Source organism: Ctenocephalides felis, unplaced genomic scaffold, assembly GCF_003426905.1.
Source record: "Ctenocephalides felis isolate EL2017-DRISC unplaced genomic scaffold, ASM342690v1 CF-g0.4_SCAFFOLD_01492, whole genome shotgun sequence".
NCBI lineage: Eukaryota > Metazoa > Arthropoda > Insecta > Siphonaptera > Pulicidae > Ctenocephalides > Ctenocephalides felis.
The window spans coordinates 40,735,195-40,750,049 of record NW_020537646.1 but is presented as its reverse complement, the minus strand read 5'-3'; the positions used below and the strand labels follow the sequence as shown (position 1 = coordinate 40,750,049).

Here is a 14,855-nt window from a genome sequence, read left to right as displayed (position 1 = left end):
AGCAAACGCGTCGTGCGCTGCGTTGTGTGCGTTGTTTGCTGGTGTGTGTGACCATACAAAGAAAGCTTTACATCAGCGCGCTGTGGCCACTGGTGGAACCGACTGTTTCTTTGACGAAAGCTAACCTAATGAACCTAACCGCGTACAAGATGGCGCAAAATGTCACGAATTTATCATGCATCAAGTTATATTTTCTTTAGTATAATAATTACATTCGTTTAGTTAAGCAACTTGTTTATGATAATTGTAGAAAAGTGTAGAAAAATGACACCGTAAGTATATCATATATTATTTATATAGATATGTAATTACTTCACGATTTTGAATTCCATTTAGTGCATTATATCCTGGGATGAAGAAACGTTATTTTATGTCGATTTCTTTAGATGACAAAGGAGGTAACCAAATAGCATATCTTACAAAATCTGAGGACAATAATAAGGATCGTTTAGCAAGGTTAAAATAATTATTTTACTAAATTAAGACATTAACATATCCATGTGTTCGACATAACCTCACTTCTTAAATCTCTTAAATTAGTCGGTTGAGAAGCGGATCGAGAATGATTGTTTGAATATGTAAGTCACTACAAATATAATAGCTATACAAATATATATATACAGTAAACACGTATGCCATGTTCATATTTATTTCAGAAGTCGTACAAAATTGGAATGAAACGATGAACAATATACAGATCTTTAGACAGGCTCAAATAATGTATGTTTAGGAGCAAATTGAAGATAATGGAGATTTATCTTCTTAATATGTAAGTTGATTCATATATAGTTGCTGTATATATATTATTTGGTAACAAATACATTATAATTGTTTTAGAAAACCTCTAAAATTGGGAACAGTATGTCATATATGCATGAACTTGATTGATGTATTGATGTATAATGAACTGAAGATAGAATGAATTCAATCAGGTTAAAAAAAATGTATGTGCAAAAGCGACTCGAAGACGATTTAGATTTGTCTCCTGAATATGTAAGTTGCTACACATATGGAGTGGTATATATATTATTAGATTCAATAAAACACATTATGTTTCAAATTGTTTTAGAAAACTTCCAAGAAGTACATCATATATGAATATCCTGTATCCTCGCATTTGATGTATTGAACTGGCGATAGAATGAAATCAGTCAGTGTTAAAAATGTATATGTAAAAGCGACTTTAAGATGATGGAGATTTGTACACTGAACATGTAGGTAGCTACACATATGGTAGCTGTATATATATATATATTATATTATATACAGTAAATCACATTATGTTTGAATTTGTTTTAGAAAACTTCCAAAATTTGGGGCAGTATGTCATATGTGCATAATCTGTATCCTGGCATTTGATGCAATGAACTGGCGATAGAATGAAATAATGAAAAATAGGCAGGCTGTTTGATGTATAAGGAAGTGGCGATAGAATACTTATGCAACACTTCACACTTCACGCCCCAAAAATAGAATTACGTTCATTAGATATACAACAATTTTCATTAAATATACTGTTATTAATATGTTAAGATTGAATAATTTGTAAATAGTTTTCTAGTATAGTTCATGTTAAAATTTTATAATTTCTAAACTACAATTCTAATTTGTAATATTTAAATATTGTAAAATTTCTTATTATTCACGTAAATAAATGCTTATTCGTACAGAAAAGAATATTAATTGCATTACGTCATCACTTTCAGGTGCTATTACGTCATAACTGAGTCGCCATTTTGTATGACGTCATGACCGAATCGTTTTCATTCGCCAATGACGTCATGACTGGGGTTAACGCCTTACGTCAGACGGTCTTATCATAATAAACAAACATATGTGGGTCAACGTCGATTTTCATGTATCACGAACGCCACGTGCGCCAGAGACCGAACCTCGATAGTTGTTCGATAGTTACATAAATTTGCGGCCGTATCCATGTAATATCGAGGAAAATGAATATGGGAACCGCATGTCACACGACCTAAATAAAATATTGCCACGATGTTGTGGCCATATCGCATGTTTACTGGGTATATATGATATAATTGTATTTATAAGACCTCTTGGAACTATCATGTGGGCTATGTGATAAATTAAACATATTATTCTAAAAATTACTATTATTAAAGCAATCATTAATATATCATGTAAAGATCTGATTAATATATGTTTCATTTTCTAATAAGCCTTATTTGGTTATAGCCGATAGCATTAACAACTTTAATTTAAAGTGATCCTAGACAATATAATAATAAAGTGTATAATAATAATAATAATAGACATATAATAATAAAGTGATCCTAGACAATATAATAATAAAGTGATAATCAAAAACTGAAATTCCATGCAAGGCTTTGCACCATTGGAGCGATCGCCGAGATTTGTTTGAAAACATAGAGTACTTTCTTACCGACCCGTATTTCTGAACACGAACGCTACGTCAAACGCTCAAATCGTCAGTCGCATATGATTCTATTTACAGCCTGGATCGTAGATAAAACACTGTACAAAAATTGAACAAAATTGCCGGTGATTCGCGTTTATATATTTATTACAAATTTCCGATTATCAATTCTGGGATATTTACTAATTCGTACCATTGTAGATAAACAGTATATTGCGTGCTAACATATTTATGTGTGAACAATTTTTGTGTGCAAGTGTCAGAGAGCTTGACATTGGAGAAATGTAAGTAACACAAAAGTCATTGTTTTTTATATGGTGCATTTATTATTTATGCGACGTATGTAATTTATTATTCGAAATGTTAAATGTTTTCAGGTAATTTCATGAACTAAGCTATTTTTAACCTTAAAACGTATTGATTATTTATTAATTAGCCCTTTCACAATTTGTTATTGTTTTGTTTGTGATTGTATTTAATTCAATGAAAACTTCGGACGGATATTTAAAATATGCTTAATTATGTAAGTTGTTTCGTTATATGCTGAGTGGCAAGAGTTATTGATTGCTAAATTTTATATACGTTGTATATATATATATATATATATATATATATATTTTGTATGATTCTGAATTTGATGTTGACATATGTATTAACAAAGTCTAATAATCGGGCATAACATCAATAAAAAACATGAATTTCTTTCATTCATGAGAAATTCATGTTTTTTATTGATGTTATGCCCGATTATTAGACTTTGTTAATATATATATATATATATATATATATATATGATAAAAATTTTTTTTTTTTATCATATTATCATATTATCATATTTTTATCATATTATTTCACCATCTGAAGAAAAACCTCTCGCTATATATATATATATATATATATATATATTTATATAATTTGTTTTTATTGAAAGTGAACATTTTGCAGTAGTTCACATGTTACTCAACTCAACTTTCTTGTAATATTACTAGTTAGGAATGAAAGGTTTGGGTGAAATTTTATCACATTTATTTATTTGTCACCTGTCAATATATAAAAAACATTAAAGTGTAATTATTATATTTAAATAATCCAGATGTAGCATGATATTTCCGATTTAATAAGTATAGATTTGAATTCAGTTATGTATTTGAAGTTTGTTTTTAAAAATGCAATCTCATTAGTTTGCTTCTGCAGAATATTAGTTTTCTACTTCATTTTTTTTTTAAATTAATAAATCAATATCGAATCAAAACAATAATTTCAAATAATTTACTATTAAATGCTAACTCTTAACTCTTTTTTACTTACTACTATTTGGCGTTTTGTAACGCCTATGAATTGATATATAAGAAATTAGATATGGAAGGACCTTGATGTTTCCGGTAGTGTGAATATGCATAAATTATTGCTTGAACAGTTTTTATTATGAAAATATGTTCATAAATTCAATTTGAAATTCAGTTTCACGTGAACGTTTTAAATAACTTTAAAAATATCTTGTTAAACCAAAACTTTTCTGGCATATTGAAGTATCAAAATTCACATTTCCAAATGTAATTATAATTTTTGTTTGAAAATGAGTAGGGTAGAGTAGGGATTAAGGGTTAAAAGGTCCACCTCCGCTGTCTTAAAAACTAGTAAAGTTGCGAGTTTTTTAAGAATTTTTTTTCAAGTATAGAGATAAAGATATATAATCCGCCATCATCTCAATTCTTACGACGTTGCTATTAGGAGATAAACGGCAATGTTTAAAAATCCATAACAAAAATATTTTCTTTAGTTGTTCGTTTTTTGGTTGTAAGCACTGTTATTTAGTTTATGAGACCTTATTATAACTTTTAGATATTCGTTATTTAATTTTCAACTTAGAATCAACATTTTTTTATATAGCCTCTATAAAAGCTTACATGCCCGAAAACGTTAATCAAAAATGCAGACACACAAAACACACACACATCCTTTTTTTTTAGATATGCCAAAATGATCAGAAACGTTCAAAACTTGGAGAAATGCAAAAAAATTCATTTTCGATTTTTGACCCATTACTATAACTACCCCACGGGAAGTTAATTAAGTTAACAAAAGCAATTTTACAAGAAATAAGTTCAACAAATACTTATTCTAACTATGCTGATAATTATTTCTGACGAAATAATAATTCAAGGTTGTATGCATTGCTATTTCTCTAAAAATGTACCCACGAAATTTATATTTTGCATTTATTGAATAATGTACCTATTATTTCATAAAATCCTTTTAAATTTGGTTTGCCCAATGGCTGTCCTCTCTTACCCAGCCTATGGGGTTAAAAGGAACAACTGACAAATTTTTTTTAAAAAAAAAAACATTTCTATAATGATGAATCAGCTGGGAGATGGCTGGGAGTTATATTGAACATAGTCAGGTAGTTTTTTGTTTGATATGTGTAAATTGTTGTGATTTAATTGTGTAGACGCCCGACACAATGTTCATTAAAAAGTCAATTAATTACACTACATACGAACAATCTTTTACCTAGAAGGACTGATATAATTTATTATTAAAATGTTATTTAAAATTAAAATATGTATTATTAAAACTAGCTAGCTTAGTAGTCCAGTCATTATAGTAAGTTCACTTCGGAATTCGAAATACCCAGCTGTAAGTCTGTAATACCCTAAAATAGCATCCTAAAAGTTGTCTCAAAACCTACGTATGGTAGGGTGTACGTATCACATGTAGGTTTTGAGACAACTTTAAGGGTGCTATTTTAGGGTATTTACAGACTCACAGCTGGGTATCTCGAATTCCGAGATTCTTACCTAATTTGAGCTTAAATAACTGGAGTAGGAGAATTTTTTTATTGGTGTCAGGTAGAAGAAGATAGATGTATGAAATTTATGAGGCTCGAACTAATTGGTTTCACAATATAATTGCTCAAAGTCAAATTCGACCTTTGTGCCCCGCTCTATACTACTCTGTTTTACTTTATTAAAAATAGAATATTGTTGCTTTTGGTGTAACTCTCAATCATTTTACTTACAATTAGTAGTTGAAATCAAATAAAACTCAAATTGAAACATTTTTCGAAACATGAAGTTGAATTCTATTCAAATTACACTACTGCTTACTACTGAAAATTGATTTCACGATTTGTGGAGTTTTAGAGAGAATCTGGCAAATGTCTCTAAAGGTCGAGTACCTTAACAATTCTAAATAGTTACTTTAAAAATAATCTTTTTGTTGTAACTTACAATAATGTAATTGTAATGAAATAAACATGATCTTGATAAAATCTTATCTCTATTCTAAAAGCACTTCTTGAAAACGTGACGGAATTAAAAACTGTTTTGTCATAGTTATATTCTCTACTTCCAGATTTATTACTTGGTTCTATTACCAAGTTTAAAGTTTAGTTAAAATATAACATCAGTGAAACAACTGCTCAATATGGTGGAGTTAATGAGTTTTCAAAAATAAACCTGACATTTATGCAGAATATTACGGCTCTTATATTGTAATTTTTAACTTCCCGTAGAGCAAGTTATAGTAATCGCAAAAAATCGAAAATGAAAATTTTATATATCTTTACGTTTCAAAACCTTCTGAACATTTTGGCATATCTTAGAAAAAATGGATGTATGTGTGTGTGCGGATAAAATTTTTTGTCGATGATTTCGCAAACACCGATCAACCGATTTGAATAATTCAAAAACATTCGATTTGTATTGATAAGGAGACATGCTCATTAGTTTTTGACGAAGGCAGGTCTAGCCGTTCCGAAGATACGGGGCAAAAAGTGCCAAAAATGGTAACTCAGTTTTTAAGAGAATGGAGCGTCCCATTTTAATAATTCAAAAAACATTTTACTTGTATTGACAAGATGAAGGATTGATCAAATGTTTATGATGGTAGGTCTAGCGGTTTCGGAAATCTAATGAAAAAAGTAAAAAAAAATGCAATTCGGCGGTTAAAAATGATCATTAGACATATGCACATTAAATTATCAGATATTTTATAGAGATTTTAACAATAAATATAAATTTTGTTTACATTCCTATGGGTTCCGTACCAATGTTTATCCGTTAGACGTCGACGCGGCGCTTACGCGCTTTGACATTTCGTCTCTATGCAGTTAAAGCAGTACGATTGCTTTGAAAAAAAGATCAAAATTTCCAAAATATGTCAAAATAAAGAAAACATTTTTTTTCAATAAAAAAAAATTTTTTTTCAAAAAAAGTAATTTTTGTCAAATTTATAGTGTTAATCGTTTAAATGTTAAATCGTTTTCAAAAAAATAATAATTTTTGGTACGGAAAGTTCCAGCAATTTGCCTTAAGGCACGAAGCCATTCGCCCCACTAGTTTAGTTTAAAAATTGTCTATAAACATACCGATCGACAACATAAGTCAAATATACTACGCCCAGATTACATCGAGCTTACAATCGCGCTTTTGCGATACTACGTTCATCTTGAGAGCTTTCGAAGCTTTTCGTGCAGCCAAGAAGAGAGCTTGAGCTTATCGCTTCGCTTCGGCAATTAATCCGCACACGTAGCCCTGAGTGCGTGTCGGCTAGCTTTTGGCTGAATGACAAGACGCATAAATTTATGGGGTTTCTGGGGTTGACCCGTCAATGGACACTGTTATTTATGATGAGTATTTGAGATGAGACAAACTAGAACTCGAAACGTTTGCTATATATATATATATATATATATATATATACACATATATATATATATATATATATATATATATATATATATATATACATATACATATCTAGAAAATTTATATATGTAACATATACAAATTTATTTTTAACGATGTATTCATATATTTATTTTAGCATTACAGGCATAACGTCATTTATTAAATTTTATTTATATATATTATTTGTTTATTGTTCTGCTTTCAAAAAAAAAATGCAATATGCAGTAGTTATTACTAAACATGAACATAATTTTTTAAATGCGTATGAAGTTTATCCAACGATTACGAAATACCTTTATTTGTATTATTTTCTCGATTTATCGCAGACTTTCTATACATCTTATGCAATTGTTTTTGTATACAAATAACAAACACATTCATATGAAAATAGCACATAATTATAAATAGCATGTCTTGTGAATGGTTATTCATTGTTTAACCATCTAATCTTTAGTACAGAGTATGCATTAAACTTTTTCATTAAAAGTTCATATATATATATATATATATATATATATATACATATACTAGCTGACCCGGCAAACGTTGTTTTGCTAAGTTAGGTATATTCTCAACAATTTTAAAGAATCAAAAATATTAATGGTTTAAGTGTATAAGCATGTGTTGTTTCAATGCTATATACAATGATGTATTGTAAAAACACCAAACCCAATTAGTTTGTCTACATTTTGTCAATACAATCAAACTGCAAGTTTTATACACTTTCTATAGAAAATATGGTGTAATCCAAGCCAAGTCTTTCTTGGTCTTTCTACTTATTGATTTTGTTTCTTTTTGGATTCTGGATTTTGTGTATAATTGTAAATAATACTAAACTTATACTAATACTGAACTTATATAAAATTTTCAAATTTCTGCGAGGAGAGATAGAAAATGAATTAAGTATTTCTTCTTTGACCTGCTTTTTGAAAAGTTTCAAGTAACATTCGATTAATTAAAGTAATACTTAATTTTACTGTTTTTTGACACATCGGTGGTGGACCTTTTTAACCGCGGACCTTCATATATTACTATCTATTCTTCGATAAATTCTGGGAAATTATAACTGGGAAAATGTTATTCGACAAAATGTCCATTTGATCGATACCAAAGATAAGTTCTGAATTTAAATAACATAAATAAAAAATAATATAACTTAGAAAATGTTTTATAAATACCAATCAGTATATAATAATACAAATGAGATCTTTCCGAACACCGTGTTTGAGAAAAATATGCTAAAAAGTGCATTTTCAAATTAACATTTTAAAAAAGTTGATATTTTGAGTTTCTAGTAACACTTACGACCCGTTAAATAACGTGTTTGTATATAAGTAAAACTACAAACCAAACTACTTACTATAATTTATTCATAATCAAATAATATTCACGTAAAACATCCTATTAAAAGTAATTGAACATCATCTGTCAAAAACATTTGACATTTCACGTATTAGCCGCCGTCCATTGTTTTATTCAAGTTACGCTTCTACAAAAATTTTCAAATTTAGAGAGATGTTGCTAAAAGATAAAATATTTTTTTTGATAGGCAACGGTTTTTTTTGAAAAATTATAAATCGTTGTGAGTGTATGAAGATTAGGTTAATATTATTTAATCGCTTTGATTCAATCGCGCTTTTACCTCTTTACTTAGCTCACATACATCATACAGTAAAAAATAAGCTAAGTAAAACAAATAAATTGATTAAAAAAGCTTGAATTTTATCAATCACTTTAAAGGAATCATATATATGATTCAAAACATATGTTTAATCAATTGAATAAATTCTTAGCCCTGTTGTTCCGAGTTCGTTCATATCAGAGATAAATAAAAAGAAAAAAATCCTTCATTACTATCTTTCAATGGTTTATTGTATATTATTAGAAATTATATAATCAAAACGTATTTCTAAATGTTACTTAATACAAATAAGGTAAAAAACTTCCCGATACGCGTAAGAAATAAAATTTAGCAACAAGGATTAGAAAGACATTGAAAATCGTTTTTCATTAAATATGATTCTTTATTTTCGAAATAAACAGTTGAACATTTATCTAAATAGCTAAATTTAGATAAAATGTCTATTACAAAAATAAAGATTTCGCTTTCATTAAAAACAGTTTTCAATTCTTTTATCGATATCTTAGAAACATACTTATATCTGTAATTGTATAAATCAAATTAATTTGCTTAACACGTGGACGTAATAGACGTAAACTGTAATCAGTAGCTATCTACGAAACAACACAGAAAGTACATAATCTTCGGCATAGATTATAAATCAAATCGCTCAAGCGCGCGACAAAACTCTAAACTTTTCTGAATTTTTATATACATGTACATCGAATGGCTTTTAAATTAGTCCAGCCGTTTTTGAGAAATCGTCGTCAAAAGGTCAAAAATCGACTCACATACACACACATAAACACGTACACACATGTGTTTTCTAAATTTGGTTTGCATTTGATTCTGAATGACTTTACAGGTTGAGGAAACATATAATTAGCAAATCGGATTTTTTAGTGAAATCATAAAACTTCTTCTTAGGGAAGTTACATTAAAAAGTAATTAAGAAGTACATTAAAAATTTTGGGTAATCCAATGGACATTTTATTATCGATCGTGGATTTACCCACGGGATAATCATAAAAATGAAATAAATTCATTTTACATACTTCAATATTAAATAATTAAATTTTTATATAAATTTTCAAATGAAACAAGAATTCAATTGTGTCTAGCCTTGACCCAGAATGTCCCAGTAACCCATAAACGAAATCCCGACGCGCGTTCTGCACAGCTGGGCCTAGGATCTGCTACTCTACGCTATAGTCGAGGCGCTAGCAACGTTCTCCAACTAACTTTGTGTATAATTGATTAGCATTTGGAATTTTCTTCTTTTATCTTTTTGATAATGATATTCTTTTACATCAAACCTTTATTTTTGCTCGATTACAAGTAATTTTATAAGTCTTATGGAGATATTTTGCAAAATCTATATATTCAATCTTGAAATTGAACATTTGATGAGCGTTACCATTTTGTCCTTTATTTCAGTTATAATTAATTATAATATAATTGCTCAAAGTCAATTTGGACCCATGTGCTCCGCCGTACCCTAAATTTTTCATATAATTATTATATCATGAAAACCAAAAGAATTATATCATAACAAATTACACATATCAAACACGACATAAACAATCAACTATCTGAATATATTCAGTAAAACTTGCAGCTAATTCATCATTGTAGAGATGTGTTCTTTATGCTGATTATAAATTTGTCACCTGATCCTTTTTACCTCAAAGGCTGAGTAAAAAGGGACAGCAATTGTACGAACAGATACAATTTCTTATTTTTAATTTTAAAGTTTTTTTTGAAATACTAGACCAATGCAAAATATAAATTTCATGGGTACATTTTTACAGAGATAGCACTGTATACAACCTGGATCTAGTATTTTGTTCGAAATAATCATTAGCATATTTAGAATAAGTATTAATTTAACGTATATCTTGTAAAATTACTTTTGTTAACTTAATTTATTGTTCTATTTTCTATTTTTTTTTGTTTGCGCCTTTGCCAAGGTAAAGGTTTAGTTAGTCCTTTTTACCCCGGCAGCATGTAAGCATTTTCAGATTGAATATTAAAAAAACTGTTGAATCTAACTTGAATATAACAATACATCTTATTAAATTAAATAACGTGTACTTAAAAAATAAATTAAGGTCTCGTAAACTAAGCAACAGTGCTCACAACCATAACGAATAACGAAAACTAGTGGTGTATGGCATCGTGTCTTAAGGCAAATTGCTAGAACTTTCCGTACCGTAACGGAATGTTCAAGGAATATTATATGTTCTCGAATAGATTATTATAAATACTGTAAAATTGTCTAATATTTATAAGAATTATATAAACTGAATTGCAATGTTAAATTTAAAGTATATAAGTGTGCTTTAGAACTTTACCAAGAATTAAAATTAAAATATCAATTATTTTCGACATACAAAAAATTTTTTTTTGAAAAAAAAATGAATGAATTTTTTTCTCCATAAGCAATTGTTTTTCCAACACAAGCACAACGTTTTTTGAATCATTCAAATCGAATGCTTAAACTGCAATTTTTTGTACATTTAGCTCCTTATCTTTGAAACGACTGGACCTGCTTTTGCCAAAAACTAATCAACACTTCCCCTCATCATTACGAACTGAATGTTTTTTGGATCATTCAAATCGGATACTCCGTTCTCTCAAAACCTCGATTTTTATTTTCTGCACTCTTCGCTTCGTATCTCCGTAACGGCTGGATCTGCCTTTGCCAAAAACTAATCAGCACATCTACCTTTCAATAGGAATCACATGTTTTTTGTACCATTCAAATCGGTTGATTGGTGCGCCTGAAAACGTGGACGAAAAAATGCGGACATATAAAACACACACACACATCAATTTGGTCTGAGGTATGCCAAAATGTTCAGAAACCTTCAAAACGTGAAGATATGCAAACATTTTCATTTTCGATTTACGACCCATTATTATAACTACCCTACGGGAAGTCAAAAAATACTTTTGTTAAAAATTTTCAAACATTGCTGTTTTTCTCCTGATAGTCCTTTGTGCTGGTTATATATCTATTTTCCTCTACTTTCAAATATTGCTGCTAAACCTTTTTTAACTTTACTGGTTTTTGAGATATCAGTGGTGGAATTTTTTACCCTAATTAAATATTTATATATTTACTGATTTACTGACTTAGTTCATATCTCAGCACCTATTTTTCGCGTAACCAATATGCAGAACAAATTGAAAGCTCGATCGGTTTGAAACATCAGCGAACTGCAACTAATAATGCAATTTAAATTAATTTGTTATGAATTTAATATTTATATTAATTGATAGAATAAAAATCCGCTCTTTTACACTGCACAACTAGACGTTGTTAAACTGCAAAGGGTTTTTGAAACCAACCGTCTTACTACCACTTTCCCCTACTCGACGTGCCTTCGATCGATATTTATGAATGTAGATGTCCCATCGTGTTTGCGCGTGTTTGGCCTCTTTGAATTTTCTAGTGCGGGCGTTGCAAGTGCAAGTGCACTTGATGCTGACTGACGTAGTTTAAAAAAGCTATTGTTGATTACATACACTTTTTCTGAAATGTGAAATCAACTAATTAATTGTCATAGGTTGTGGATGAATTCCAGAATATATTTATTATATTGTTTCAGTGTTATCGAGTGAATAATTGCCGTTATAAATGAATTTTTCTGCCTTGTTGAAATTATCAGTACGATTATTAATATGACTCGATTGACTGAACTATATTTTCAAGATAATGAATAATTTTAAATCAAGCTACTTTTGTGAATTGTGTTTTATATAAGAATATGCTACTTATTTTCTTATGGAAATTGAGCCATCTATGTGGTAATGTCTGTTCACGTTTATTTTAGTTTTTGGAAAGCATTTACGCGGTGGCATTGTTCGTGTTTATAAAACGGTAAAAGCAAATATATAATATTCTGCTTTTTCTCACATGTTTATTAGTCGGCTTGCCTCGATTCATTCCACATTTTTAATATACACCGTCGACTTCATTTTTTGAACTTCTTAATTTGCTTTGTTCGGTGTTTTACATAAAATATAGCAGGGAATCTCTGTCTCATTAATCAGTAAAAGAACGGTCAAATGAAATTATATTATGATGTATTTTTAATTTTTTAGCAATATTAAAGTAATAAGGAGTAGCAATAATGAGTAAAGTTAGTGAATCCTGGCGATGTAGTATGCATTGACACTTATATAAAAATATTTGAATGTTGCTTATTATATGAAATATATATTTGAATTCTCATCTTCTATATATATAAAAATAAGTCGGGTTTTCCTTCCTGACGAAATAACTCCAGAACGCACGAAACGATTTCGACAATTTTGCATTCGTTGGAAAGGTCTCGGGCTCCGCAAGGTTTATAGCTAAGAAAATTAGTCTTGCATGGCATCGTGCCCTAATGCAAATTGCTGGAAATTCACGCACCGTAATTAAAAATTTGAGTAATAAAAATATACAATAATTGTTTTAAATAATTGCAAATAGATTATCTTCTATATATAAAAATATGTCGGGTTTTCCTTCCTGGCGAAATAACTCTAGAATGCACGAACCGATTTCGACAATTTTGCATTCGTTGGAAAGGTTTATAGCTAAGAAAATTAGTGGTGCATCGTGCCTTAATGCAAATTGCTGGAACTTCACACACCGTAATTAAAATTTCGAGTAATAAAAATAATCAATAATTGTTTTAAATAATTGCGAATAGATTATCTTCTATATATATAAAAATTAGTCGGGTTTTCCTTCCTGATCAAATTTTTCCTTTTCAAATATAAAACAAACAAAAAATTTCTTCATTTTTCTCACGAAACCATCTGGTGGCGAAACGGAGTTCGTCGGGTTTGCTAGTTATGTATATAAGTTTTTAATTTTTATAATATTTCATAAACCTACGTGTAATAGGTGTTACCCATTTTAAAAACAACGTTTTGATATGCAGAATAAGTATCTCCAGTTATTGTAATAGTTTTTTCTCTTAAACAAATGTAGATATTTTTCAAATATTGTTGTATAACTAAATATCTTGGCTCTGAATTTAAAACCGAATCTAAAATTGCTTTGCTGAATTTACTGTCTGTTCATTGTTTACAAAGAAACTTTGATGAAATTTTTCTTACCCATTTTTAATGGCAATCGGATGGCTGCCAAAAAGCAAACAACTGTAGTATTATTCACAAACAAAATATTTATTTTTCAAATGGAGTTTTTACATTCTGGTATTTGTTTTTTGCGTTGACTTGTAATTAAAATAACGGGCGGACAATCCGATCATCGTATAGAAAAGCACGTTTCTTCCTCTGATATGGAATTTTAGATTGACGATAAAAATTACAAATTAAATTAAAGCGATTCGTTCTTATCATTTTATATCTCATTCTTTTTTCTCATATTCGATATAGGTTAGCGTGGGGCACAAAGGTCTATTTTGACTTTTGGTAATTATGCTCTAAAAACCAAACCAATTACACAAATACCAAATATGCTCAATAAAACTTACAGCTCATTTCTAATTGTAGAAATGTTTTTTGATATTTTTCAAACTTTGTCACCTGGGTGTTTTAACCACATAGGCGGGGTAAAATGGTACAGGCAAGGGAAAAACAGATCAAATGTTTTATTTTTAATTTTGGAGGGATTTTAGGGAAGTAATAGCTACATTATTCAACCAATGTATACCTCAACCAAGATAAAAATATAATGGGGACGTTTTTGCAAATACAACTGTGTATGCAATCTAGATCTAGTATTTTGTTTAAAAATGATCATCAGCAGGGTTGGAATAACTATTAATTTAATTTATCTCTTGTAAAATAGCTCTTTTTGACTTGATTTACTTTTTTATTCATTATTTTTATTTTTATTCGACGGGGTGAAGGCTCAGTTGGTCCTTTTTACCTCAACCACGTGTAAGCTAAATAAAAAACTCTTGAATCAAACTTATGAATGACAATACATCTAATAAAACAATTATATGCTTAAAAATTTTACGAAGCGCTTGTAAGAAGCATGCTTTGTATCTTAAGGAAACTGCATCTGGGGCAGTGCGGGGCACAAAGGTCCGATTTTACTTTGAGCAATTATATGTATTATCAAAAACCAAACAAATAACACATATCAAATAAACTGACTATGCTC

General features: G+C 29.4%; 1 long non-coding RNA gene across 2 annotated transcripts; it reads left to right on the top strand.

Annotated features, from left to right (window-relative positions):
- The first annotated feature begins 113 nt into the window (after positions 1-113).
- On the top strand, positions 114-1,340 carry LOC113370527. 2 transcript variants are annotated; one of them, XR_003366572.1, is made up of 6 exons: positions 114-272; positions 337-578; positions 657-769; positions 838-993; positions 1,070-1,214; positions 1,300-1,340. It is a non-coding gene; the product is annotated as an uncharacterized LOC113370527 (long non-coding RNA). The 2 variants fall into 2 exon arrangements; XR_003366573.1 differs by having other exon boundaries at positions 143-272; positions 387-578.
- The last annotated feature ends 13,515 nt before the right edge of the window (positions 1,341-14,855 follow it).